The sequence below is a fragment of the Ambystoma mexicanum genome, chromosome 5q (assembly GCF_040938575.1).
Source record: "Ambystoma mexicanum isolate Mex_15411 chromosome 5q, UKY_AmexF1_1, whole genome shotgun sequence".
Taxonomy (NCBI): domain Eukaryota; kingdom Metazoa; phylum Chordata; class Amphibia; order Caudata; family Ambystomatidae; genus Ambystoma; species Ambystoma mexicanum.
Genome location: NC_090933.1, coordinates 1,319,681,049 through 1,319,706,938, shown reverse-complemented (window position 1 = coordinate 1,319,706,938; position 25,890 = coordinate 1,319,681,049). Strand labels below are relative to the sequence as shown.

The 25,890-nt window shown below is 46.5% G+C and overlaps 1 pseudogene; it reads left to right on the top strand.

Moving 5' to 3' along the window:
- Positions 1-5,702: 5,702 nt before the first annotated feature.
- LOC138498470 (zinc finger protein 268-like) overlaps positions 5,703-25,890 on the top strand; it is a 66,617-nt pseudogene continuing 46,429 nt past the window's right edge.

Genomic DNA, 25,890 nt, shown 5'->3' with positions numbered 1-25,890 from the left:
TCTTTGACTGTTATCTTGGCCCTTATGTGAAGTCTTTTTGCTTTGCGTGAAGAGAAATGCATTGTTTGTTGAGTTTCAACCTGTTCTGTGCCCTCATCAACATTACTAATTTCTTGAGCCATCAATTTACCATTTTGGTCAATAATATCAGTCAATGTCGATGGGCTGTCAGGTGTGGCATAGCTAGTTTGGTTATACTCCATGGTAGCATTCAGAGTAGGTAGGGGTCCCATTAAATCTTGAGAAACCAAATTTGCTTTAAACAGGATATCCTCAATTGCCAGAATTCTTTCATATTGCAGTTTGGCCATATCAATAATGTCAATGTATCTGGCTGTATCAAAACCTGTGCTCTCAGAAGGCTGATGCTGGACCACTTGCGCATAAAGTTTTGACAGTATTAAAGTATGGTCTGTCATCCTTTGTTGAGGTTTTTATCTCATTTATTGCAAAATGTGTGTGCTCGTGACCCTTGTCCAGCAAATGTAATATTCTTGAAAGCACTGGAAAATTTTGCAACTCTTGCTCATTGAGATCAATGAGGGATTCTTCCAGGGGGAACAGTGAGAAAGCAGATTGATTCATTGTCGAGCTGATGAATTGTTACTCAGGGCAAGTAGCGAAGATTGTGAATGGGGAAGATCTCCCATTTAAGGATGCCTCCTCTGCCGGTGCCGAACGGACCTGTAATTTTATCTCTCCGTGCAAATTCAATGCCTCAGCACTCCCCGCAAAAGATAGTCTTTCTTGGTGATTAGTTTGAGTGCTGAAGAAATGAACTTGATCTGTAGCACCAAATGTATTTGATACTGGAGTTGAAGGCCCCAGTGCGAGCCAAACTGTTTTGTGGAGCGCATTCATTACCACTGGTGCTACCAATGATATATCAGAAACTGGAATAAATACCTCTTCATTAGAAGTACCCAGTATTGAGTTATCTTAAAACGGTATCTTGGTAATGGGTTTACACAATGATATGATATTGCTCTTTGATGGTGAGCATATGTGTGCCCCTTTACGTGTGTGAGAGGAGGATCTTCATGAGCTATTCATCCTAATATCGCCAACACAAGGGCTGCCACTCATTCGTCTTTCTAGTTGCGTGTTCCCTTCACACAATTAATCCATAATCAACAGAGTAGTTTCCACTTTATCAGGCGCATTAGGCGGAACATTGCTAGGAGCTGGTATTGGTTGCAACATTTTTTGTGACTTATCGTACAAGCGTTTCCCGCTTCTTAAATTAATTTCCATTTCGGGATCTTCGCAGCTCAGTTTAAGCAGTGTGGGTCTTTGTCTACTATGCAACTTTTGACTGTGCACTAGTTCCTGCAGTATGCGCCGTGTGTTGCAGATAACCAATCCCTGAGTATTAGAGACAGTAGTTTCCTAAAATATCACACTGTGCAGTATATTACAGAAGAACCCTCTCAGAATATTAAGAACGTGAGTTCCCTGCAATTTTACAATGCGCCGTATATTTCAAAGTAAGACTCGCAGAATTAAAGGCAATAATTCCTTGCAATGACACACTGCACCCTAAATTTCAAAGGAACATTCTTAGAATAGTAACTGTGATAGTTCCCTGCAAAATCACAATGTGCCATACATTTCAAAGTGATACTCTCAAAACTAAAGGCAATGGTTCCTTTCAATAACACACTGAACCATAGCTTTCAGAGAATCCCTGTCAGAATATTAAGTGCGATAATTCCCTGTACTATCACACTCCCCCGAACATTTCAGAGGAGCACTCTCAGAATAATAACAACGGTATTTCCCTGCAATACCGTAATGCGCCAGATGGTTCAGAGGAACACATTCAAGGTATTAAAGGCAGTAGAACTATCCACTGTCTTATATTGCCCTAAAGCAGCAGCAGCCGGGAAAAATGTAAAGGCAAAACAATTGTCGCTTAAACAGCAGTAGCATACATACGCATCAAATGTATACCCGCTAGCTAACACAGACATCAAAATACGCACATGGAAAGCAAAGACGCACTTCACAGGAGTTGGCTGCTATTCATTATTAGCAGGCAGCCTACCTTCTCTGGAAGTATAATGTGCACCTTAAATTAATTTAAAGCCACGAGCCAACAGAGCTCTAACAGGCTCCAACAGGCCCTTTTTGGGCACTTCCAAAACAAAAGATTAAAGGTCCTCCGGCAGGCTTCTTTTTCCACCAGCGAGAGAAGAAACATCCTACTAAAAGGTACACTGGAGCCAGGGATGAGATCTATGGCGCAATCATCTTCCCTATGTGGTGGCAAGACCTTCTGTTCCTCTTGACTGAACAACTCCTGGTACTGCTTGTATTTGGCAGGTAATACCGTGGAAATGGAAGACACGGGTGTATCAGACATGCCATCCCTCCCGATTTAGACAGGAGACTCGCAATTTTGAAATAAAACATATTGCAAAATATTGCTATTTTTAACATTCTCCCACCTAAAATAATGCTGAGGACATACAGGATCGCATACATTGTTCCGACCCTAGAAAGAGGGATTTAGCTGTCCAATTTGTGTACCGATTGTGCTTCGACAACCACAGTATGCCCAGGATTACTGGTTAATGAGCAGTATGGAACAAATCAAAACAGAGCACTTCCTTATGTTGTTGTTTGGCCATGGGGAGGGGAACAGTGTGGTGCAAAATAGGTCCGCTGGACAAGGGGAAGCCATCAACTCCGACAGGTACAGCAGAGTCTTTGATCTCCACAGGGATCTTCATCCAATTAGCCCAATCCTGCACCAAAAAAAGACCTTTCGCTCCCGAGTCCACCATGACCAAGGTGAACATTACGCCTTGCCTGAGTAAGGACAAGCTGATTCGCAGGATCAAAAGTTCTGTTTCAGGTGTCTGTTCAGAGGTTACACTCCTGGGACTCGGTAAAGCCTCCCGAACGTAGGTCCCAACTACGAGCGCAAGCTGTCGTTTCTAGACCTGAGAGGAGGAGCCAATGGGCATACTCTGACCAAAAGTTCATCCGAGACGCAATACATGCATAGGTGTTTTTCTCTCCTCATTTGTCTTTCTTCATTGGACCGGGCTCAAAGGCAGCAGCAGCAGGTCCATCATGCCTTACAGTGGAGAGCCACAACCATGGCTTTCCTCCTCCCCCCATCAAGGGGAGATTTGTGCTATGGAGGGAGTTGTTTCCAGTCACCTTCCAGTAAAATCAAGTGCGAAAAATACAAGTACCAGAATCCTCAGAGTCAATTAACTTGCCACACCTGAAAAAGAAATGAAGACACGCCTGAAACAGGAAAGAAACTCAGCCTCCCTGAAGATTGATGAAGTCATGAAAACATGCGTTTGGAGGAGAAGCTAATGAATGGCAACAGAGGGCCTGCCTTACCAATTTTTAAACAGGTAAGCACTGTGCCTGCCCTGAGAGCCAGGTCCCAGGGAAAAAAGCTTCTCCGGTTTTGTTCCCGTTCTCCGTTCACATGGGGCCTGAGGGGTGGATGCTCTTTCCTTGGCCTAGCATCCGGGCCTTCTTTGTGCCTTTCCTCCTATCTCTCTGGTTCCGAGGGTCATCAGCAGGATCAAGATGTGTCAGGGAATGTTTATCCTGGTGGTCCCTTACCGGGCTTGGTGGGGGTGGTTATGTTGTCTTCTGGAGTGGCAATTGGCTACTCCGTGGATCTTGCGCAGTTGGCCATCTCTCATGAGGGTGGGCGGTTCCCCCTTTTCTCTCATCCGTTGGGGGTCTGGAAACTGAGAGGAGGGGTCTGCAAGCGTTAGGCCTTTCTGCGGATGTTGCTGGGATGGTCCAGAGGGCGCATCGGTCCTCTACCCTTAATTCTTACATCCGTTATTGGACCAATTTTCTGCCCTGGTGTTCCCTGAGGTGTGTTCAGGCTCTGGTCTGTGGGCTTCCTGACATTTTGCCGTTTCTCCAGGTGGGTGCTGAAAAAGGGTTGGCTATTTCTACTCTCCATTCTCAGTGGGTGGCCATTCGGGCCTTTTGCGTTTCCTGGTCTCCTCCAACTGGAGGAGAGGCTCTGGTCTCGAGGCTCTTGAAGGGGGTGGGCGAACTCCTGTTCTTTGGGCCCGGTTAGGGATCCTCCTTGGGACCTGCCCTTAAGGTCCTGGCTATGTTACAGAAGCCTCCCTTTGAACTGCTGCAGGATGTCAAGCTGAAGTGGTTGACTCTCAAGACTAACTTTTGGTGGCTGTCACTTCGGCTCACCGTCTGGGGGAGGTCAGGGCTCTCGATGTCGTCCTCGGTTTTTGGTGGTCCGGGAGGAGGCCTTGTTACTGCAATGTGAACCTTCCTTTGTATCTAAGGTCTCCTCTTGGTTCCATCGGTGTCAGGAGGTTGTCCTTCCTTTTTCCCTGATCCGTCCTTTCCTGAGGAGGCTTGGCATTGCTTGGATGTCAAGATGGTCATCCTGCACTGTCTTTCCTGGACCAAGTCCTTTCATCTCTCTGACCAACTCTTGGTTACCTTCGGGGCGGGGGAATGTGGCCGCAGGGCCTCCAATCCTACTATCAGCCGGTGGATTAAGTCCTTGATTCTCCTTGCCTATGATTTTTCTGGAATCTGCCCGGCGGGCCGGGGCCCGGGCCAGTGCACAAGGGGGCTGGGCCTCCTGGGCTAATTTGCGGGGGGGTGCCCTTACTGGACATTTATTACCAGCTCAACGTTGAGGGAGCACCGTGCACTTCCTTTGGCGTGGGGGTTCTGGGAGCTGTGTCTGATTTAGGAGGTGGCAGGGGACTTTGTCTTCCTGTTGTTTTTTCTTCCTTGAATAAATAGGTGTTGGGTTGCTTTTGCATTACCCTTGCTGTTTGTGTCTTTTGTGGTGTGCATGGGCATCCTTCCTGTTTTGCTTTGGTACGACTCAAAGGTAAGTACTGAACAAGGAAGAGGGACGCAGAGGTAAAGCCGGATTACTTTCTTTATTACTCCTAGTCTACTCTAGTCCTACTCTTCCTCATCCCAGTACGCACTACTCTTCCCGCCCGCCCATTGGAGGAAGTTTGGATTTACTGCCTTGGATTAAGTGGGAGGTGTAATGTCCTATGTTTATGTCTATGGGGACAAGCGTTTAGCTTAGATCGGGTGCCAGCTGATCACGTGGTGTGGGCGGAGTTATCGCCAAGTTGGCAATTACAAGCCAGTGAATAAAGAAGCTACACCTTTGGCGCTGCGCATTATTTAGACTTCAACATGATTGTTTTGATTACTGGTTCCCTGCACGCATGAATTTATCAGGAGGTTATATCTCCTGGGGTAGGAGGGGCCAGAATGAGCCAGCTTGTAAAAAAGAGTTCCAGTGAGCAATGACATACGCGAAGGTAAGTACCAAGACGAGGAAGAATACAACGAGGAGTAATGAAGATTACCGGTAAGTAATCCGGGCATGCCTTTCCTTCTAGCATGCCCTGCCCGTCCTGATTCGTAATTTCAATTTTTGCCTATGCTACCCATAAGCATATCTACCCCCGCTGTGTTCTCATCCTGTCCTGAGCACGACGCAGGATCACTGAGCATGCGTACTACGTTCCAAAATGCATGCAGCTCATCATTCTGATTTTACGCATGCTCGGGTGATCAGTGTCTCAGTGCCTCGACTGTTCATCACCGCTGCGCCGTAGGATAATCACTGAGCATGCGCTGTGTGTGCTTGTACTACTCGTGCCTTACTCGGCATTCTTTTACTGCGCATGCTCTGGATATTAGTGTCTCACCAATGCGCATGTCCGTTCTTTAGTCCGCGGCCGTTCTGCAGTGCAGTCACTCACAAGGGTCCTGAGCGCTCCTTAGTGTCTCCCTGGGACCTCAAATACTGCCATATAAAATGTGAAATACATCACAATATTCTAAGGAATCATTTGCTGTGGGTGAGAGACTGGCGACTATTCACCCCTCCTTTGGTGAGAAAGTGATCATCTCTTTTGGGGTCGCATGAGGATGTCAGGGGGCGTTGCTGCTTTGTAGTAGACCCCATCCTCCCCTGTGGATCGCAGGGTGGAGGGCAGTGTGTGGGTGGGTGTGAGGCTGCAGTTGAATCCATGGGGGCAGAGTTGGCCCTTTTGTGATGTCAGAGTGGGTCTGGAAAGGGATTGGTGCTGTGCAGTCTGTCAGGTCATCAGTGGGGGGCGTTTGTTGGTTAAGGGTGTGGGTGAGCTGACCAGTAACAAGGCACTGGATTTGGGAAATGTTGGGACACATCCTGTTTCTGTGTTGGAACAGGGTGGTGCAGTGTGTAAGGGAGTGATTTATGGTGTACCTCCTTTGTGTGCATGACAGGGACATTGAGTTTGTGGTAGGAGTTGCGGGGGGGGGAGGGTTGGAGGTGTGAGGGTTGGGTAGGAAAGATCCTGAAGGGGTATAATTTCTACTACTGTGGCTATTCGGTTTAGGGGGAGTGAGGTGCCGGAACATGTGTTTTTGGGGTTTCAGCGGTTTCGGGTGAAGCCTTATGTCCCCGCCACCCGTAGGTGCTATAAGTGTCAGGAGTATGGTCACGTGGTGCGATCTTGTAGGATGGAGAAGGTGTGGTAAGTGTGGTGTTCCCCATGATATTAAGGATTGTGTCTCTGTATGTACACCAAAGTGTTGCAATTGTGGTAGGGATCATGTTGCTTATTTTAGGGGGTGTGTTGCACAGGTGGAGGCCTGTAAGGTTGTGAGCACTAAGGTGAGTCATAACATCAGCTGCAGCAGTTCAGAAGGTGCGGGCGGAGCAGGTGGTTGTGGTGGGTAGTGGTGAAGCGACTGGAGGTGGGGGAGGTTCAGTCTTTGGCGGTTGAGAGGGTGATTGGAGGGGGTGTCACTATCAGAATGGCGGATTTGTTGTGTTTTATTCTCGCAACTATTAATATGATGGCTGAGTGTCAGTCGATCGGACGGGTTACAATCGGTGAAGGCAGCGAAGATACATTTAAGGATGTACATAAGACGATGAGTGGTGGTGTTTTTGTTCTCCCTTGTCGCGCTATGGAACACCTGTGTACGAGCGCAATACAAATAAAATATCAATATAAAAGTGGACCATAGTTGCAAAATGCAATTAATTCCTTTTGCGGCAGGCTGCTTGAATAGTACCCACTTGGGGGCAGGGGGTGTTGATGAAATGTAATGCAAATTGTGTGCAATTGAAAGGATATTTAATCAGCAACAATGTTAAAAACTACTAGTTGCACAGTGAAGCAACTCAACAAAGTGGCGCACTTTGACTGAAAAAACCCCCACGCTAGCATTTTGCGTTTTTGCAAAGTTCATGACTCACAATGTGATAAAACCTGTTTCATTAGAATAGCAGTGATTTATTGATATTGGGTAGGAGTTACTTATCTGTGGGGTGTAGTTTGGGAGTGGCGCGCATGCAGAGCGCAGGGGGCGCATCGTAGTGTTTCGCCCTGGGCACCAACTGGACTAGTAACTGTCCTGGGTGGATGGCAGCTACTCTTTGGATGTTTCTATTATATATCGTTATAGGATGTTTTGCGTTTGTAATATTTAATAACGTAATGATGTCTTCCATTTCTAGATCTAAACACATTATTGTGTCATCCTACTCTGCAAAACGTAAGAAGCACAGGCACTAAAAGGTAAATAACTGCTGTAGTTTTTGTCTGCACAGGTTATCCTATGCTTCTGAGATAGCCGGTCTCCCACCTTGCCTTCCTGTACCCTTCATGTCTCCTTCTCTCCTGTCTTGTCTCCATTCCTGCCTCTTCCTGAAACTGGTGTCCAGATCCAAGTTTAGCATCCAGGTCTGTGGCTCAGTGGACTAGTGCATTCTCTGGTAGGAGCCATGGTTGTGTGATCTCATAGTCACTAGTTTGAATCCTGCAGGTCCACACAGCCCCTCGTCCATCCAAGATTGACAGAATGAGCCTCTGAGTTTAGGAAAAATGAAAATGTGTTACCTTCTGTCTAGGACATCAAAATACATCAGTGTGTGTGTGGGGGAGCGGGGTGCACTCTACAAATACACATATTATGTTATGTTAATCCTTTCCTCTGTGCCATCCTATTAAATACAATTGGTAATTCGCTATTGGTCCTCTATGGTGGATAACAGTACTCTGCTATAGGGGGTGGAGGACTGGAGTTCTACCAGTGAATTAGATACGCACATTGGTAGCTACAAGTAGTATTGGTTGTTCTCCTTCCAGATCACCTGGGGAGCAAGGGATTGAGGAGGGGCTGAATGAAACAGAGCACCAGATCTGCACTTTGGTGGGCGATTACAGCATCTTGTCCATCTTAGTGTTGTTATGTGTGTAGACATGAACGTGTGAGTGGTCTGGAGGGGAATTGAGAGCATGAGGTGGAAAGGATGGTATGGGATGTTGACGTTTAAAACAATTATTTAGGTTTATTATTGGTTAAAAAACTATTCACCCAATTGCACCAATGACAATAGATAAAATAGTGGGGAAAAAGAGGAAGCATTTCATTACATTACTATGAATAAATATGATTCCTAAAAAAAATGAGTTAAAAAAGAAACACTCATTTCTTAAAACATTATATCAATAGCTTACCTTGCTTTGAAATAATAAAAGAAAATGGTAGAATATGCTATGAGCCCACCGCACAGGGCATTTTGCATTAGAACCAAGAACAAGCTGGGTTCACTTTGCTTCACCTTTTGTAATAGTTTAGTCAGAGCAGAGTCAGTTGCAGTCTCTGCTGGTTGGACCTTTCTTGCTCTCCAAGTCTGTTCTTGCTCTCTACTACAAGGAGGATACAATTACCCAGCTACACCGCAGAGCGGCCGCGCAGTCAGAGCAGAGTCAGCTGCAGTCTCTGCAGGTTGGACCTTTCTTGCTCTCCAAGTCTGTTCTTGCTCTCTACTACAAGGAGGATACAATTACCCAGCTACACCGCGGAGTCAGAGCAGAGTCAGTTGCAGTCTCTGCAGTCCCTGTCAGGACTGGCAGAGACATGGCAGCAGCCTCTGATCTCAATAAACAATGCAGCCTAGACATCTCCAGTGAGGAAACAGAAGATGAAAAAATGCGCCTTAGAAGCTCGCGGCAACTCAAACTGCCCTCAAGTCTTCTGTTTTCCTCAAAACACCTGGTCAAACTGAGACCACAAGTTCTGCTGTCCACAAACACCACCTTGACGGGCAGCTGCCCAAGCCTCACATCAATAGGGCCACAGAGCCCTAAAAAAGCGGCAGCAATCACTCAGAAATCCCCCAAGAAGAGGCAACAAACCGGGGCTCAATCTCACACCCCCCTCATGGAATCTACGAATTTACAAAAAACTACAATCCAAAGGTCGAGCTACGAGGCTGAAGCCCCAGCAAAAATTCCCTCTGAAAATAAAGAAAACGACGCTGGAAATGCTGGAAAGGTGGGAAACAATTTAAACAACCAGCACGTGCCCAGTGTTGTAGGCAGCCCAATGCGTCCAGTCGGAGGACTGGCCGCGTGGGAAATGTCTCCACGGGAGCATGGGCTTGGCCAGGAAGCGGTTGCAGTGTAGCCTGCTCAACTTTCAAAACAAACAAACTGCTGCGTAATACAAAAACTCCCACTCACCGTGAACGTCTGCCTGGAGCAGAGGACCCTTCGCGGGCGGCCTCGTGGCTGCTGGAGCCACTGGCTCGTTCTGCCCGCTGAGCGCGGCTCCGGTCGACTGCTCTTGCACGGGCGTGTCCAAGTCCAGTGTGGACTTGTGGGCTCCCCCGGTGGAGACCAGTGGCATTGCAGAAGAGCCAGAGGAAACCTCGCTGGAAGCTTGTGAACAAATCGTCCCTCCTGATCCAGCTGAGGAGTGGGAATACATCCAAGACCCCAAATCAAACCCTCAGACTAAGAAAAAGACCAGTGCCCAGAGCCTCAAGGGTGAGTCAAACAACACAAAAAAACCACAAAAAAATGTGGACAAAAAAAGTCAAAAAATCTGGCCAAACTAAGAAGACACAACAACAAAGCACGCCAGTGGGATCCACCCCCAAAACCATGATCTGCAACTCTTTAAAATAACTGTTTGCTAGACAAGGGAAAAGAAAACACGAGGTGCTCACAGAACTTAAAGATGACGAGATACTCGAGGCCCTGACTGACCTGCAACCAGCAGTGAAAACAAGAAAGACTGCCCCAATTTCCAAAGCCAGCAGGGCACCACCAAACATCACAGAAGATAACTCAGCTGAAAAAAGCGCAGTTGAGCCTTTGTCAATTGAGCTGATCACTGCAAAGGGGTCGGCTGAACCGCCCCTTCTTCTGGGGCCACCATCTACAACTCAACCCTCCCAATCTCCCCCAAACAAAGATCTGGGAGTCGTAGATACTGACCTGCCCCCTATCCACGAAACCAAAAAAGCCGACGAAAGTTCGGTGGCTGGCAGCCAAAGCAATCAAATAACATCCACGCCGGACCACCCGGAAGTCTTTCACAAACCTAAAGCTCCAACGTCTCAACATCCTAGAATATCTGCAGATGCAGAGTGGCTGCTATACGGCGCACAAAGATCGACGAGAAGATCCTCTCTCCCTCACTTTGCACGAGAGCCTCGGGCAATGAACCATCAGCAGGAGCAGAGGGCCCCTCAAGATTCCTCCTTCGAGGTCCCAAACAGAAACCAATCAGACCTTTCTGGAACGCAGAAAGAAACTCCTACAAAACCCCCCCCAGATCTGACAACGATAATGTCTGCCATAACGATAGGTTTAACGCCATTCGGGAAACTCTACGAGTCTCTAAACGAGACATTGAAAGATCATACCACGCTAATTGCTATGCTGCATACGAAGTTAATTTTTATTGAGGGTTTCATCACCGCAAGAGAAAATAGTGCAAATATAGGTAAAGATTGCCCCAACTCTGCAATTTCAAATTTTGAACTGAACAAAATGGCAAGGGTGGAACCCAAGCCAAAGATCTCTAGCGTTTACACACAAACCGACTTTCAACAAAGACCAGCTCAATTTATATTCTCGGGCACTCAAAAAATTTCTGCCACAGAAAAAAAAAAGAAAATCCTTGGCAGCACCAAAATGTTCCACCTACGAACGAAGATCAAACGACCAAGTTTGTATCATCATTGATCACCCAAACCCTTCTGATACCAACTCAAAAAGTCCTCTCTCCGAAAAACAAAACTACTTCGTCTTTAATTACCAGAAAAACAAAACGCCCAACTCTAGTGAAATATCCACCATCAAAACACAAAAATCCCTAAGAACCACAGAAGATTTTTTGGCGGACAAAAGTTCAATGAACATTACTCTTCACTCCTCGCCAGACAATAAGTCCCCAAGGGTATGTAAACCAACATCGACATGCTCTTTTGAAAAAGAAAACCAATCAAAAAAACGAATAAGAAACAGCCAATCAACTACTATTCAAACTCCTTTGTTCACAGATCGTCCTCAGAAAGAAGCCACACGACAAAGCAAACAGAACAATCATCTTTTAAGTACAGAACTTTTAAGGACAAACCGGAACCGCAAGGGCCAGCTGAAATGGAAAAACAAAGAGGCCAAGCTCACCAAGACCAAAGCAAAGACAAAAGACCACACGTCAAAATTCGATCAGCCCATAGCCCTTCTCATAAAACCAACAAAGGGATAATCTTAAAAATGGAACAATCCGAAACAAACAAAGAATCGCTAATCCTAAATAGAGGTACTATCATGAAGATCCTGAAAAGCATCAAAGACCTCAAACGCCTAACTCTGAAGGACATTACGCTTGTGGAACCATACCACATCGCTAGAAAAGCTAAAGCATATATTCACATAAAGGAGTCTTCAAGCTCGTTTCTATCCAACACAGACTCTGAAATCCTATTAAAATTAGGGCTACACATCAGTAAATACAAAAGTCAAAGAGAGCTCCAGCAAAAAATCAACAAGAAAGGACGCCAGAGAACTGTCGGGCCAACATCAGGCCTCAACACTATCACCGTCACCGCCAAGAAACAAAAAACGAAGCATCTCCTATTAAACACCCAAGGACAAAGCCTGCGCCGAGACCAGATGAACGGAGGCGAAACAACTCACCGCATACGGAGGACGTATCACGAAGAACCAAAATAGATCTGGAAAAAAAACGTACAGCAACTGACCATGAAAATCCTCCTCTGACCGCAGGAAAAAAAAAACAGCCAAACACCTCTTGGCCCAATCAAACAACTTTGGGCATGGCTGCCGAAACCCTCAAACTCAAAACTTAGCAAAACTTAGCAAATAGCAATCAGAAGGGAGGCATACAACACTTGAAACTCCAACTCAAACGGAAAAAGTTGCCTCACTGAAACTTGGATCATGGAACACCAGGGGTTTCAAACGTCTAACAACTCCTGGCGACACCAATCTCGGAAAATAGGACATATTGGCATTCCAAGAAACTTGGCTAGCGGAAGCTCCAGCGATAGATGGATACTCTCTTGAAATTGCACCACCCAAAAGAGCTACTATAGGCCGCACGTCTGCGGACTGCTAATAGCTGTGAAAAGCGGTTCTGGTCTCGAGATCACAAAAAAATGCTCATTTTCCCAAGCCATCTCTCAATCCAGGTGGAATGGACAAGGAAAGATCCAACAAGCAAAAAGTCACTGAAATCAACAATGGCTTTAATAACCGTATATTGGAACCCGAAAACAATTTCAGATGAGAGATTTCTGAGGACCATTGAAGCTGAGATTGATGACATCCAAGCCAACACAGAGATCACGATGATTGCCATCTGTGGAGACTTAAACGCGTCTTGCCCCTCTGCAAAAGAATCATCGATTGACCCCAAAGAGGCACGACGAGGAGACTCAAGAAGACACACATGGGTGAAATTGATGGACTCGAGACACATATACAACGCAGCCCAAAAATCAACAAACCCACAACAAATACCCACATGGGAAAGAGCCCACCAAAAGGCCACAATAGACTACATCTTTACCTCTGAATCTCTGCTAAACCTTTTAACATCTTTCGACGTCACAAGAGCAAAAGCAAATGATCATAACATTGTGGAAATGACATGGCTGTCTGACAACCCCCCAAAAACAACTATGGAAACAAGGGTTGAGGCAAACAACCAAGGAAACCGGCTAAGGATGACAAACAATCGAATTCTGGAACTTGCCGAACTATACTGACAAAAACTCATCGGTGAAGAAAAGAACACAAGCCAATACACAATAGACTACCAACCACTCTTGATCCCATATCAAAGAGATCACGCAAAGATAATCACCACAGCTTTGCAAAGACCGCATCAATACAACAAACTTTTGGTCACGAAACGAAGAGCCCTCAGAAAACGTAAACGACAAGCACAAAACACAAACTCACAACTGATGAAGAAACAATACCAAGAGGAGGCCAAGAAATATACTGGCTGGCTAAAATTCTACCGAGCCTCTCTCTACCAGCAAGACGCTGAGCTGATGTTAAAAAAGGTCAATGGGAAAAATTCCCGAGAATTCTGGAGCATCGTAAAGGGGGAGTGAATATCCTCAAGCACACCAACAACGAACACAGTAAGCGAAGAATGCTGGATAAACCATTTTTCCACTCTTTTCAGGAAAACTCTGACACACTCGACCTACACTCACACTCTGAGCACCACACCGTCCTTTGCTTTTGACACAGTCAACCATGCCATCCTGCTCAATCGTCTCTGGGACAACCTTGATATTACTGATCGGGCCCTGCCCTGGTTGACCTCCTATCTCACCGACCGACCCTCTCGGGGTTCTCTCTCTTTCTCTTTCTCTCTCTCTCCCCCCCCCCCTTCTAACCTCTCTTCCCTGGCTCTTCAACCACTACCTGGCACCTCTTGCCCACCGCATCGCTACTTTCTGCTCCAATTTTCAATGTTATGCAGATGACACTCCTCTCTCTTTCAGGCTCCCCTCAGCCACCTCTGTTTCTTCTCTCATACCAGACTGTCTGGCCTCAATTCAGGAATGGTGTGCCACCAATGATCTCTGCCTTAATGCCAGTAAGACTGAGATCCTCTTCATTGGGACACCTGCTCCCTCCTTTCCCCTCTCTCTGGCCGCCCACTCTGGGCCTTCTACCTGCTTCTCTCCTCACATCTCTGACGTCTCTAAGAAGTCAAACTATCAGCTGCATCTCTTCAGAGGTATTCTTCCTTTTCTCACTTCCCCCAGATGCTCACTGTCTCCAGAGCTCTGGTCCTCTCTTTCTAAATCTTCCTGCCTCTACTCTTCGGCCTTTACAAAGTACCCAGAACAGGACTGCGAGACTTGTCCTTGGCCTCAAGCCCAGGGATTGTATCTCTCCAGCTTTAAAATCTCTTCGCCTGCTCCCTGTGGCTGCAAGGATCAACTTCTAGACCCTCTGCATTGTCCAAAAGGCTTTCTGGGGCCTGGGACAGCTCTACTTCCAAATATTTATTCCAAAACAACTTCCTTCTCGAGCTCTCCGCTCATCCACCTCCAACTCTCTGAGGGGCAGACACTTCTCTAAGCAGAGAGTTGGGGGCAGATCTATCTCCTCGGCTGCGGCCTCCCTCTGGAACAGCCTCCCTGCCTCTCTCAAACTTGAGCGGAACCACATCCGGTTCCGGAACCAACTCCAGACCTTCCTTTTCGCTACCGCTTTCTCTTCTTCTCCCCTGCTGATGCACCTGACTGTTCCGTGCACTGGTCATCTGGTCACCCCCTGAACTCTGGCCCAGGCTCCTCCATGTCCAGTTGCCCTCGCACTGCTTCAGGGCTCCACAGCACTTAAGGGTCTGTATCTGCAACTCTACTCTCCCTTCTCTCTACACTTATGAGCCACCCGCCGACTGCACTTGTAAGTTAACTGCACTTCCCAGGCACTTCTCCCCCTCCCCGCACTTGTGCGATCTGAATGACACAAGGCCTAGTAAGATTGTTATTTTGTCCTCCCTTGTTCCCCCTCCTTGTCTTATCGCGCCTATTTATTTATTTTTTGTATTTGTAAAGCGCCTACAGGCATCGAGGGGCTGTTTCAAGAAGATGTCTTAGTTGCGTGAACAAGAGGCATTGCAAAGGTTACAGGGAGAAAGTGCATTGGAGAATACGGTCATATTCATATGATACATACAAGGGATGTCTTAGTTGTGTGAAGAGCCTCTGTCTTAAGGAGTACAGTTCTACATATATTACACATATAAGACCGCAGGTGTTTAGGAGCCTACACAAACAAGAGTGTTTTGATTGCTTTCCTGAACGCTGTGTGAAACTCGATGCTCCTGAGTGAGGGGGTAGAAGTCTTTAGTTGGTGGCCGCGATGACTGGGAAACTTGAACCCCCTGCCCGTGCCCTGATGCTTTTGGAGATGGCTGTTCTTGTGGGTCTGTCGGTGTGTGGAGGGTTGAATCTCTGAGCGAGGTAGAGGGGTGCTGCGTCATGGAGACATTTGTGAGTGAGTGCCAGATGTGTTCAATATGAACATGTGAAAATAAGGCAGGTAGTTTTAAACTGTTTTGTGTGTGCAGTTGTCCTGGAGGAGGGCATAGATTTAGGCAGCTCACTGGTGCTTTGTGTGTGCATTCAAAATAAAAATGTCCCTTTGCACTTCTTAACAAGGAAACGTTACCATTGTCTTGTCAAAACAACGGTCACTTTGATGCACCATCGCTTGTAAATAACTCCCCCTTTGGATGCTCCCCTTTAAGAAAGGAAGTGATTAGCAGCATGCCTGCATCATCTAGTGGGCTGCTGAGAGGGGTGGCATTTGTTTGGGGAGCGTTGCAGCAGAATGTTGAGAGGTAACATGTTGCCTCACTGGGACAACAAAAAAAGGGAGCCCCATAATTGGGAGCAGCACGACCCCTTTTGAAAACATAAATTTAAATGCTGGAGGCAGGCATCTGGTGCCTACAGGCCCCCCATGACCACGAGCACACATATCCTTCTTTTGTATATATGGAGATGGGGAACAGTTTTGCAAGCTGTAACAAGGTGTGGCAAAAGGCTGATCCACTGTCAGAAGAACTAACGGTGGAAGTAAAAGTTAAGAGTTCCTGGGGCACAACCCAAATGGATAAAAGTTGAAGAGTTCCAGGGCCATGTCAGCCAAAGTGTCAGAATGGTCCTGCACAGGGCTGAGTAAAACTGTACGTTCTCAAAAGTTTCTGATACGAAGATTTGTTGAACTGTTGGGGAAGGGAACCCCGTGTTTGAACAAGAGAACCTAACGTGAAGAGTAATTATTGAAGTGTCAAGTTGTTGAAATTGTATGGGAAGGAAACCCTTTAGGGATTTGTTCCTGTGTTACATTGTTGCAGAGAGTGCATGTATGTTTCCACATGTATGAAATCTGGATGATTTCATGTATAGGTATGTTTTTGTTTTCCAGTACTTTTAGTAAGTACATTAGAACTTCTTGTGGATCTTCTTGTGAGTTGATAGTGAATTTCACCATTCTAGCACAGTAGTCCAATTCTTGTCTTATTCCGTGAACACTATACGTGTTGTCAGGATTGTTTGTTGCGTTTCTATGAAGGACTAACATTTACAAACACAATTGGTCTGTACTGTGTAAGTAAATGTTGTCAACAATTGGTGGCAATTGAAATCAAATATTCTTTGCTACATTTGCGTAACAACTTACACCAGTTGCATTTGAAAATTTGAATGGACCAGATAGTTCTGTGTCCAAGTAATTTCTTCGGAGTGTGTGTTGCTTCTTTGATGAAGTACCTAAGTTACTCTGACTAATAGGTTCTTCTCTGGTTGTGGTTTTTGATGAAGTATTAGCTTCTTTTACTCTCTTTGGAGGATTTCAGTTAGATCCTGTTGCATTTCAGTTTGAATTAGTTTTCTTTTACAACGTTTTCATTTTTGTGGAACAGGATATGATTTTAGGTGGGAGGTGTATAGTGAACGTAGTCTATTGTATTCTATAATGCAAGGAATATCAGCGTTTAGTTTACTTGTATCAAAGTTGATTAGAAATAGACCGTCAAGTGTACGTAAGCGTGATAGTGCTACGTAGCTCATGCCTTCTTTAAAGACTGTGTTACCAATATCTATTAATGCTTTGTCGAAGGTAAGACCTTGGGATTTATGAATGGTGAGTGACTGCATATGCAAGAGTTAGAGAAAATTGTTCTCTGCATGCATACATGTCTTTGAAGAGAAGGAATCGAGCTGTTGAGCGCCCTATCCTTTTTACTTCTGAAAGTTTGTTGAAGAGAATATTGACAAACTGAATGTTGTTGTCACATGGGTATGTTTGAAAGCCAACAACTGTACCCAGTGCTCCATTAACTAGTCTTTGCTCCACCTCAAGGTTACGTTTAAGCATTACTCTACAGTTTAAGGATAATTTTAATATTTTCTCCAAACCAGCTGTGTTGGAGATAGAATTTTCTAAGGTATTTAGTCTTGTTGTGGCTTGTTGACACATGGGTAGTGTCATACCATGTACGTCCAGTTGTCTGTGGAGCAAATTTCAATTATTGTTTGCATTTCTTTTTTCAACATTGTTTCATTAAATTTGGAACAGCTTGCAAGAGTTGGCATTAAGGCCATACAATGGACATATTTGTGGGCTAATTGTTCCATAACATCAGTAGCACATGAGTTATCGCCATAAAGTGCATGGATGTGCCGGGTTTCTAATATTGCTTGTGCTTCTTTAGATAGTACACCAACTCTAATACTTTTTTAAAAATGTTGGCGTAGGTGAGGTCTGCAGATTGGTGCATGTTTTTCACTGGTGTCAATTGAAGAAGATCTCTGAAAACAATAATGTGTTTTTCTCCAAAGAGTTCTTTGTAGTTTGTTTTAAGTACTTCTTGCAATCTGACCTGAATCAAAGCCAACATTAGGTTGGAGACCATGCTCACTTCATCTATTAGTAGCATTTTCATTTGTTTTAACACTCTGCGTAGTTCCATTGCAGCTTCTGTAGAAAGTTTGTAATAGTCTAATTTGTTTTGGTGTTCTACTGGAAGGAGTAGTAATCGGTGTAAAGTGACACTGCCTATGTTGTAGGCAGCTTAACCTGTGGGGGCAGTTACAACAGCTGACAGTTTGTTGTTTGTCAATTGTTGAAGGAACTTGTTGATGATTTTGATTAAGAATCGTTTGCTTGAACCAGATTCACCACTGACGTATAACAGTATAGGGACAATATTAAAACATACATGACTGCCCAGGGGTACTGTGAGTGCCCCTCAATCTTTAATAGGGTCCTCCACATGGATGTGGGCAACATCCAGCTCGAGAGCACAATTATTCAGTATGTAGATGACTTATTAACTTGCAGTGAGACAGAAGAACAATGCAGGCAAGACGCAAGTCAGTTGATGACAACAATGGCGCCGAAATGGTACAAAGTAAACAAAGAGAAATGACAGTGCTGTCAGGAAGAAGTGTTCTATATAGGCCAGCTAATATCTCGAGAAGGGAAGAAAAGTAACACCTGAAAGAGCAGAAGCGATTATGAAGACTCCAAAGACTAAGACACTGAAGCAAATGCAGCAGTTTTTATGCCTACAGGGCCTGGGTGCTTGACTACAGCACATACACTAAATCACTTTTACAAGCACTCAAGAAAGCACAGATGGGCAAGCATGGAATAGTATGGACAGAGGAGATGGAGGATGGATTTGAGGAACTGAAAAGGGCAATTTGCGTAGCTCCTGTGTTAGGGATTCCCAATTCTAGTGAGGAATTTTATTTATTCTGACACACAAATGGAGAAGTGATGACAGCAGTTCTTACATAAAGGCCGACATTAGGATACAAACCGTTGGCATACTACAATGGGATTTTAGACCCAGTAATACGAGCGCATTGACCTTGTGAGCAATCATTGCCTACTGCCACTTTTGCGATTGAATAGGCTGCAAGTATAACTATGGGGTGTGCAATGAGTTTGTATGTCGAGCATGCTTTGTTCGCCGTTTTAGAGAAACCCAAAAGTACATTGACAACACAAAGAGCGTCTGTATATGAGGTGATTATTCCAAACACAGCCATTAAAATTGTGAGATGTAAAGTAGTGAATCCAGCCACATTCATAGCTGAACCCGTAGAGGAAGGTGATCATGTCCACAACTGCACAGATTATACTGAGTTCTATTATAACATTCCCCACGTTAAACAAAACACTTTGGGAGAAGAGGAGAGACTCTTTATTGATGGGCCGTCAAAAATAGACCTACTGGGGAAAGACACACAAGATCATCAGTAGTAAGATATAGACTGAATGGTGAATTCGAGCTAGTAGCTAGTAGCCTAGATTTGGACACCATAGATGTTAACTCATTTTGCTAGATACATATAGCAATAAAGCACTTCATGTATGCAACCATAGAGAGTAAGTATATGTACATTGGCCATAATTGCACACATAGAGTTTATCCATGCAGTTCGACATTGATCGATAGAACATGCATATAGATTCAGGCCGAGACTTGGATAGTTAATACGGTCTTACTCTACGGTTGGACTCTAACATTCTTTAATTGCCACATTTCAAGACCATAGTTTGCACGCTACGGCTTGGAGAATATTCAAACTTCACCGCCCATGATTCCATTGGGGACGGTATATGTAGCGATAGGAAACGCTGCAAGTTTATGTACACTAGACATCATCACGCTTGTGCGCAATGATGTTGCGCATTACATTCTCACTGGTGGGCCCGGCGTCGGATACCAGGAGAGTAGTTGCCAGCGCACAAGGTAATCTGATCACAACATTTCAAGGATGGCCCAGCGTTACGCTTAACTGCATTCTAACTATAGTCAAGTCATTCGGCAAACATAAGCAAATGAGTTACTTTTCTTTCCTTGTTAGGTCTTTTTGCATGCTCTAAACCTCTGATAACATCCACAAGCACGATCATTTATACTGGAGGTAAGAAGATGTCATTTCGTTAAATAGATGCCTACTATTTTTTTTTAATGTATGGCACATTACAGACTCTCTCCCACCCATTCTGAGGCCGTTATTTAAATGACCCCTTTTAGGTACCGGAGACACTGCGCACTGCTGCCTTGAAAGCCAAACATTCATAAGAATTAACGTCTGTATGCCCTCCGGACAATTCCCACGGTAAATACAAGTTCTAGAGTGGCTATTGTAAATGCACCAAACATATACACCCAAGATGCTTGAAAACTGGATTCTGTTATTTTTCTTCCAACTAGGCAACGTGCCATGATGATTATGAGTCCAATGTAGTGCTATGATACACTAATGAGTGGAGCTAACTGGACACCGTGCTGCAATATGCAAATAACAGATATGAGTAGAAGGTAAGTATCATTGCGTAAAACTAAATTCTGGTATATATGCAACACATTTGCTGCTATAAGGAACTGTCTCTATAAGACTACATTAGTTGTATTTCTTTGGAGCCCACCCTGAAGAAGGACTATCAGTCTGAAATGCGTTGGCCAGTGCTTCTGCATGAAATTAACTGAAAATGAAGAGTGTTACAATACAGAAACCCCAAGAACTGGTGTATTTTTTTGATAATTGAAATCTACAATTTGAACGTCTGTACCTTTTTGAAGTAGTATTAGCTAGACAATTGGCGTCTCCAGGCTCAGTAATCGTTTCACTGAGCATTTTCTTCCCTGCTTTAACCCTTACCATTCCCAATGGCTATGAAATATTCAGAATGGATCGCTCCTTGGGGCACGGAGGGGCGGGGGGTTGAACTGATACACAAAGCTTGTTTTAAAATACACACAGTGAGATTGGAAGTGCAAAATGATTGTGATTTTTTTTAAAAACGTATTTTATTGATTTTAGTGGAAAAAAAACGTGCAATACAACAAGAAATCAAACAGTGGTTCAAACAAAGGAGGGGACGGTGCAAGGGGGGCAGGGGAGGGGGAGGGAACAAACAAATCAACAACAGTCTTCATGTTACAGCGAACTCACAGTGGATGGATGGGTTAGGGCCTGCGACCCGGAATTTCAGGATGCAGGGGGGGTCGCATATGAAGGCTGTCCCTCCAGTGCTGGCTTCAGGGGATAGTGTCAGTGTGATGCTGCGAGATTTCAGGGGGGTTTGTAGTCGGCGCTGAAGCGTATGTCTCTGAGGAGGGCCTTCCATGATTCCAGGGTGCCGCATTCGGCTTCGCCGCTTAACGTGATTCCCTCTTGCCAGGCCCTGGTTTCTGCAACTGTCCATCTCTCGAGTTCTTTGAGCCATCGTTCATGCCTGGGGCCCGACGGCGTCTTCCAGGCCATTGCAATTGTTCTCTTGGCCAGGATGCATGAGATGTCCATTAGTCTGACAGCATGCTTGGACTTGCTAGGTCTGGGGTAAATCCCCAGGAGGCACTCGCCGGGGGTCCATTTGTACCTCGTCATTCCGGCGTCCATGCAAGTCTGTTTGGCTTTGGACCATAGTGTCATCGCCTTAGTGCAAGTCCAGAACATGTGGATCATGTCCGCTTTATCATTCCCACACCACGGGCATGCAGGGGAGGATGTCTTATTGAAGGAGGCGACCCTGTGAGGGGTCATGTATGTCCTGTACAGGACGTTCAGTTGGATCTGACCGAATCTGGTATTCCTGGACACTTTTTTGGGAAATATTAGCGCTCTCTCCCATTCTTTATCCGTGATCGAGGTCCCGAGATCCGCCTCCCATTTTGCTCTCAGTTCTTTGCCTTTAGGGTTAGGTTTGTCGCATAGTCTGCTGTAGAGTCTGGAGACTGGTCTCCAGCCATCCGAGAGGTCATGCATTTCCTGAAGTAGAGGGTCAGGGGAGGGTTCCTCCGGCCAGCCTGTCCACTGTTTCTTGGCAGTCTGTTTAAGGCGGTGGTACCAGAGGAACTGGCCCGGGGGTATTCCCTCGGCGGCCTCAAGAGATTCAAAGTCCCTGAATTCCCCTTCCTCGTACATGTCGCCCCATGTGTATATGCCGGATTCTTCCCACCTCCTTGCCGTAGAGAGGTCTGCATCCGTTCGGCAGGTATCTGCTAAAATGGGGTTATCCGGGGAATATGGGTGTTGTACTCTCCTGATGTAACAGGACCTGGCCCATATCTTCCTTCCCAGGTCAATCAGTTGTGAGATGACCAGGGATTGCCGTGTAGGATGCCACAGGGTCTCCTTGGGGATCACATTGTTCGAGGATTGCCTCAGTAGTTCTGTCTCAGCCGAAGATTCGTCCGAGAGCCATTTCGTTATGTGACTCAGCTGGGCGGCCAGGTAGTATAACTGGAGATCCGGCAGCTTTATTCCACCCTCTTTATGTGGTAGGGAGAGAACAGATAGTGACAGTTTGTGCCTGTGGGGGCCCCAAAGGAAGTCCCTGATGATAGCCTCCAACTTCTTGAAGAAGGGCGGTCGAACGTAATGGCAAATGTTCACAAAGAAATATAGGAATCGGGGGAGTACGATCATCTTGACTATCGCTGCCCTGCCCACCATGGCCAATGGGAGCTTGGACCAGAATTTTATAGAGCGTCGAAGACTCATGATGGCGGCCTCAGTGTTGTGTTCGTGCGTTAGTAGCGAGTTATGGCTTACATTGATCCCCAGGTAACGGAACTTGACCAGTTGCCAGCCTATTCCTATCACTGGAAGTTTGCTTTCTGGAATGTTGCGTAGGCCCGCCAGGGGAAAGGCAGAGGATTTTCTTCTGCTGAATTGGATCCCCGAGTACTTCGCGTAATTATCTAGTACCTCCAGTGCTATCGGTGCGTTAAGCTCGGGAGTGCTTAGGTAAAGGAGGACGTCGTCTGCGTATAGTGATATTATGTGGTGTTTAGTGCTCACCTTGATACCAGCGTCGAAAAGCTGCTGCCTGAAGTACAATGCAATCGGTTCCAGGCCCAGTATGTACAGCATGGGCGATAGCGTACACCCCTGTCTCGTTCCCCTTTGTATTTCCCAGGCTGCTGATACCATTCTTCCCGTTTTCACTCTCGCCATTGGGGAATTATAGAGGACCTCGATCCACCTGATGAAGCCCCCTCCAAAGCCAAATCTTCTCAGGACCTCCCTGATCCATTCCCAGTATATGGAGTCGAAGGCCTTAATAGCGTCGAGCGACAACACCGCCAGATCCTCGTCCCTCTCGTATGTTTCAGCCATTACATGCTGTAGCCTCCTGAGGTTAGCAGTGGTGTTGCGCCCAGGCACAAATCCGTTCTGGTCTTCATGGACAATGGATCCCACCACTCTGGCCAGCTTGCGAGCCAATATGGATGTGAGGATCTTGGCATTGTAGTTTAGCATGGCCAGAGGGCGGTAAGACTCACAATCGGTGGGCGATTTGTGCGGCTTAAGCATAGGGACGATTATGGTTTCTTTCATGGTGTTGGGGAGAATCCCATTCATGTATGCTTCCTGGTAGACCTCGTGGAGAACTGGGGTGAGGATGGACTCATACGCCTTGTAAAACTCAGGTGGGAGGCCGTCGCTGCCAGGGGCCTTGTTGTTAGAGAGGGACCTGATCGCCCCTTGTACGTCCTCAAGAGTGATCTCCATCTCCAGTTCCTCTCTCTGCTCAAGTGAGATGCGTGGAAGTTCTATCTCCTCAAGTGTGTCTATAATGTCTTCAGTAGGAATTTGCGTCTCGTGAGCATACAATTCGGTGTAAAATTTGGCAAAGGCTTCATTGATCCCCAGCTGGGTCGTGTGGGATGTCCCATTGGCATCCCGTATTTCCACTGGGAGATGTTTGGGGTGTTCCCGTTTGCAGAGCCAAGCCAGTAATCTCCCTGGTTTATCCGATTCTTTGTGGGATCGGGTGGTGTGTGTGGCGAAATCAAATTTCTCTAGTCTTTCCCATGCTTGTCGACATTCCGCGCGGGCTTCCTTCAATTTGTTCTCGGCCTCTGTGGAGTTGTCGTGAGCAGACTCTAGCCGGGAGATCTCAGCTTCTCGTGCTTCAAGCGTTCTCTGCAATTGTCTGCGAGTACCACCGGCTCGCGATATAATTTCACCTCTGGTCACCACCTTCATAGCTTCCCATAATGTGCCCCAGGAGGATACCGACCCCATATTGATTTCCAGGTAATCTTCCAATTTTTCGGCAAGGTCTTCCCTGAACTCAAGATCTTCAAGTGCTGCAGTCGGCATCCTCCACATGGGGATGGGAGGTCTGGGGCCCCTCAACTGCCATAGCATAGTCAGTGGGGAGTGGTCGGAGATCGTTCGCCCCAAGTACTCTGTAGCTGCAGCATGTGGGGCGAGCTCCTTATTGATGAACAGATAGTCAATTCTTGTATGGACTCCGTGAGGGGCTGAGTAGTGGGAGTAAATCCTATCAGCCGGATGATGTTCCCTCCAGATGTCCACTAGATTGAGCTGCTCCAGAGTTTCCCTCAGGGCACGGGAAGCAAGGTTGGTCGGGTGTGGGGGGCAGCGATCTGTCGGCGGTTGCGTCAGCAACACAATTGAAGTCCCCTCCCCATATGAAGGTACGGTCCCGGTGTCGAATCAGCTTTGTAATCATTGTGGTGAGGTACGCCGGTATTCCGTGGTGTGGGAAATAGGAGTTGACCAAGCAGACTGGGGTCTGTTCCATTGTGCCCCAAATCACTACGTATCTCCCTTCTTTATCTTGTTCACTCCCCTCCATCTGGAAGGGCACATCCGGGCTTATCCATATTAGCACCCCTCTGGCATATTTGGAATAGGGGGACCCTCTCACAGTCCCAGCCCATCGGTCTGCAATCTTGGACATGGCCTCCGTCGTGAGGTGAGTCTCTTGAAGGAGTGCAAACGATAATTTCTTCCTCTTAAGATAGGATTGTATACGATTGCGTCTGAGGTATGAGCCCATACCCCTCACGTTCCATGTCATCACAGTGAAGTGTGCCGCCATCGGGTCCGAGTTTTGGATTTAATGCGGGACTCGGTCACTGGAGTCCGGCCCAGCTTTAGTCCTCCGTAGGTGGGCTGCGGGGGGAACGACACTAAGTTCCAGTCGTCGGGGTCACGTCCCGGACCCATCTCGGTCTTTGTTGGCAAAAGAAGCATGAAGACTGTACAACTAATAAAACTAATAACAAAACTCAAACTGGTGCGCCCAGCGACTACAACATTGTCGTGGTGCTCAGGCGCTCTCGAGCCGTCGGAGCCCATCCGGGAGACGGGCGCGAGCTGGGTCAGGCGGGTGCCTACACCGGGTGGATTCTACGCTGGGGGTGGGGCGAGGGCCTGGCAGCGGAGCCGAGCTAGGCCGTTTCCAAGTGAAAGACTGAAGTTGGATTACCTTCTGAGTTCCAGCGTCATGTACAATGATTCTTACTGTTATTGGGGGTCGCTTGTGAGATCAGGGGGGGTTAGGCCTCATTCCGTGAATTGTCCTTGCCATCCGCCAGATTATTGTCCTCTAGCCACATGTTGGCTGCCTCTGGGTTATCAAGGAATACCAGCCGCTCTTTGTAGACGACCCTGAGGCGTGATGGATATAGCAATCTGTATTTTAGGTTCAGTTGTCGGAGCCTAGCTTTTATCGGGACAAATGAATTCCGCTCTCTCTGAACCTTCTGCGTGTAGTCCGGATAGATAGAGATTTTGGAGTCCCCTCTCTCGATGGGGCCCCCCTCCCTGGATCGCCGTAAGATAGTTTCTCTATCCTGAAAGTTCAGTATCTTGGCGATTATAGGTCTGGGGTGCGATCCAGGGGGAGGGCGCCGCTGGAGGGATCTATGGGCCCTCTCGACTGAGAATCCCTGGGTCAGTTTGCCGGCCCCTATTTCATGCAGCAGAAGGGTTTCGACGAAGGATGTGGTATTTGCCCCCTCGTTCCCCTCCGGGACACCCAGGATCCTGATGTTGCTCCGTTTGGCCCGACCTTCGGCCTCCTCCGCCTTTTCCTCCAGGAAGGCAACTTTCCTCTTCAGGAGGGCAACTTCTGAATTCAAGGCTGTGGTGGTTGAGGATGTTTCCTCCGTCGACTGTTCGACGGTCGCAACCCTCTCCGCCAAGTTGTGAGCGTCTTGGCGGATCAGTTGAATTTCAACCTTGAA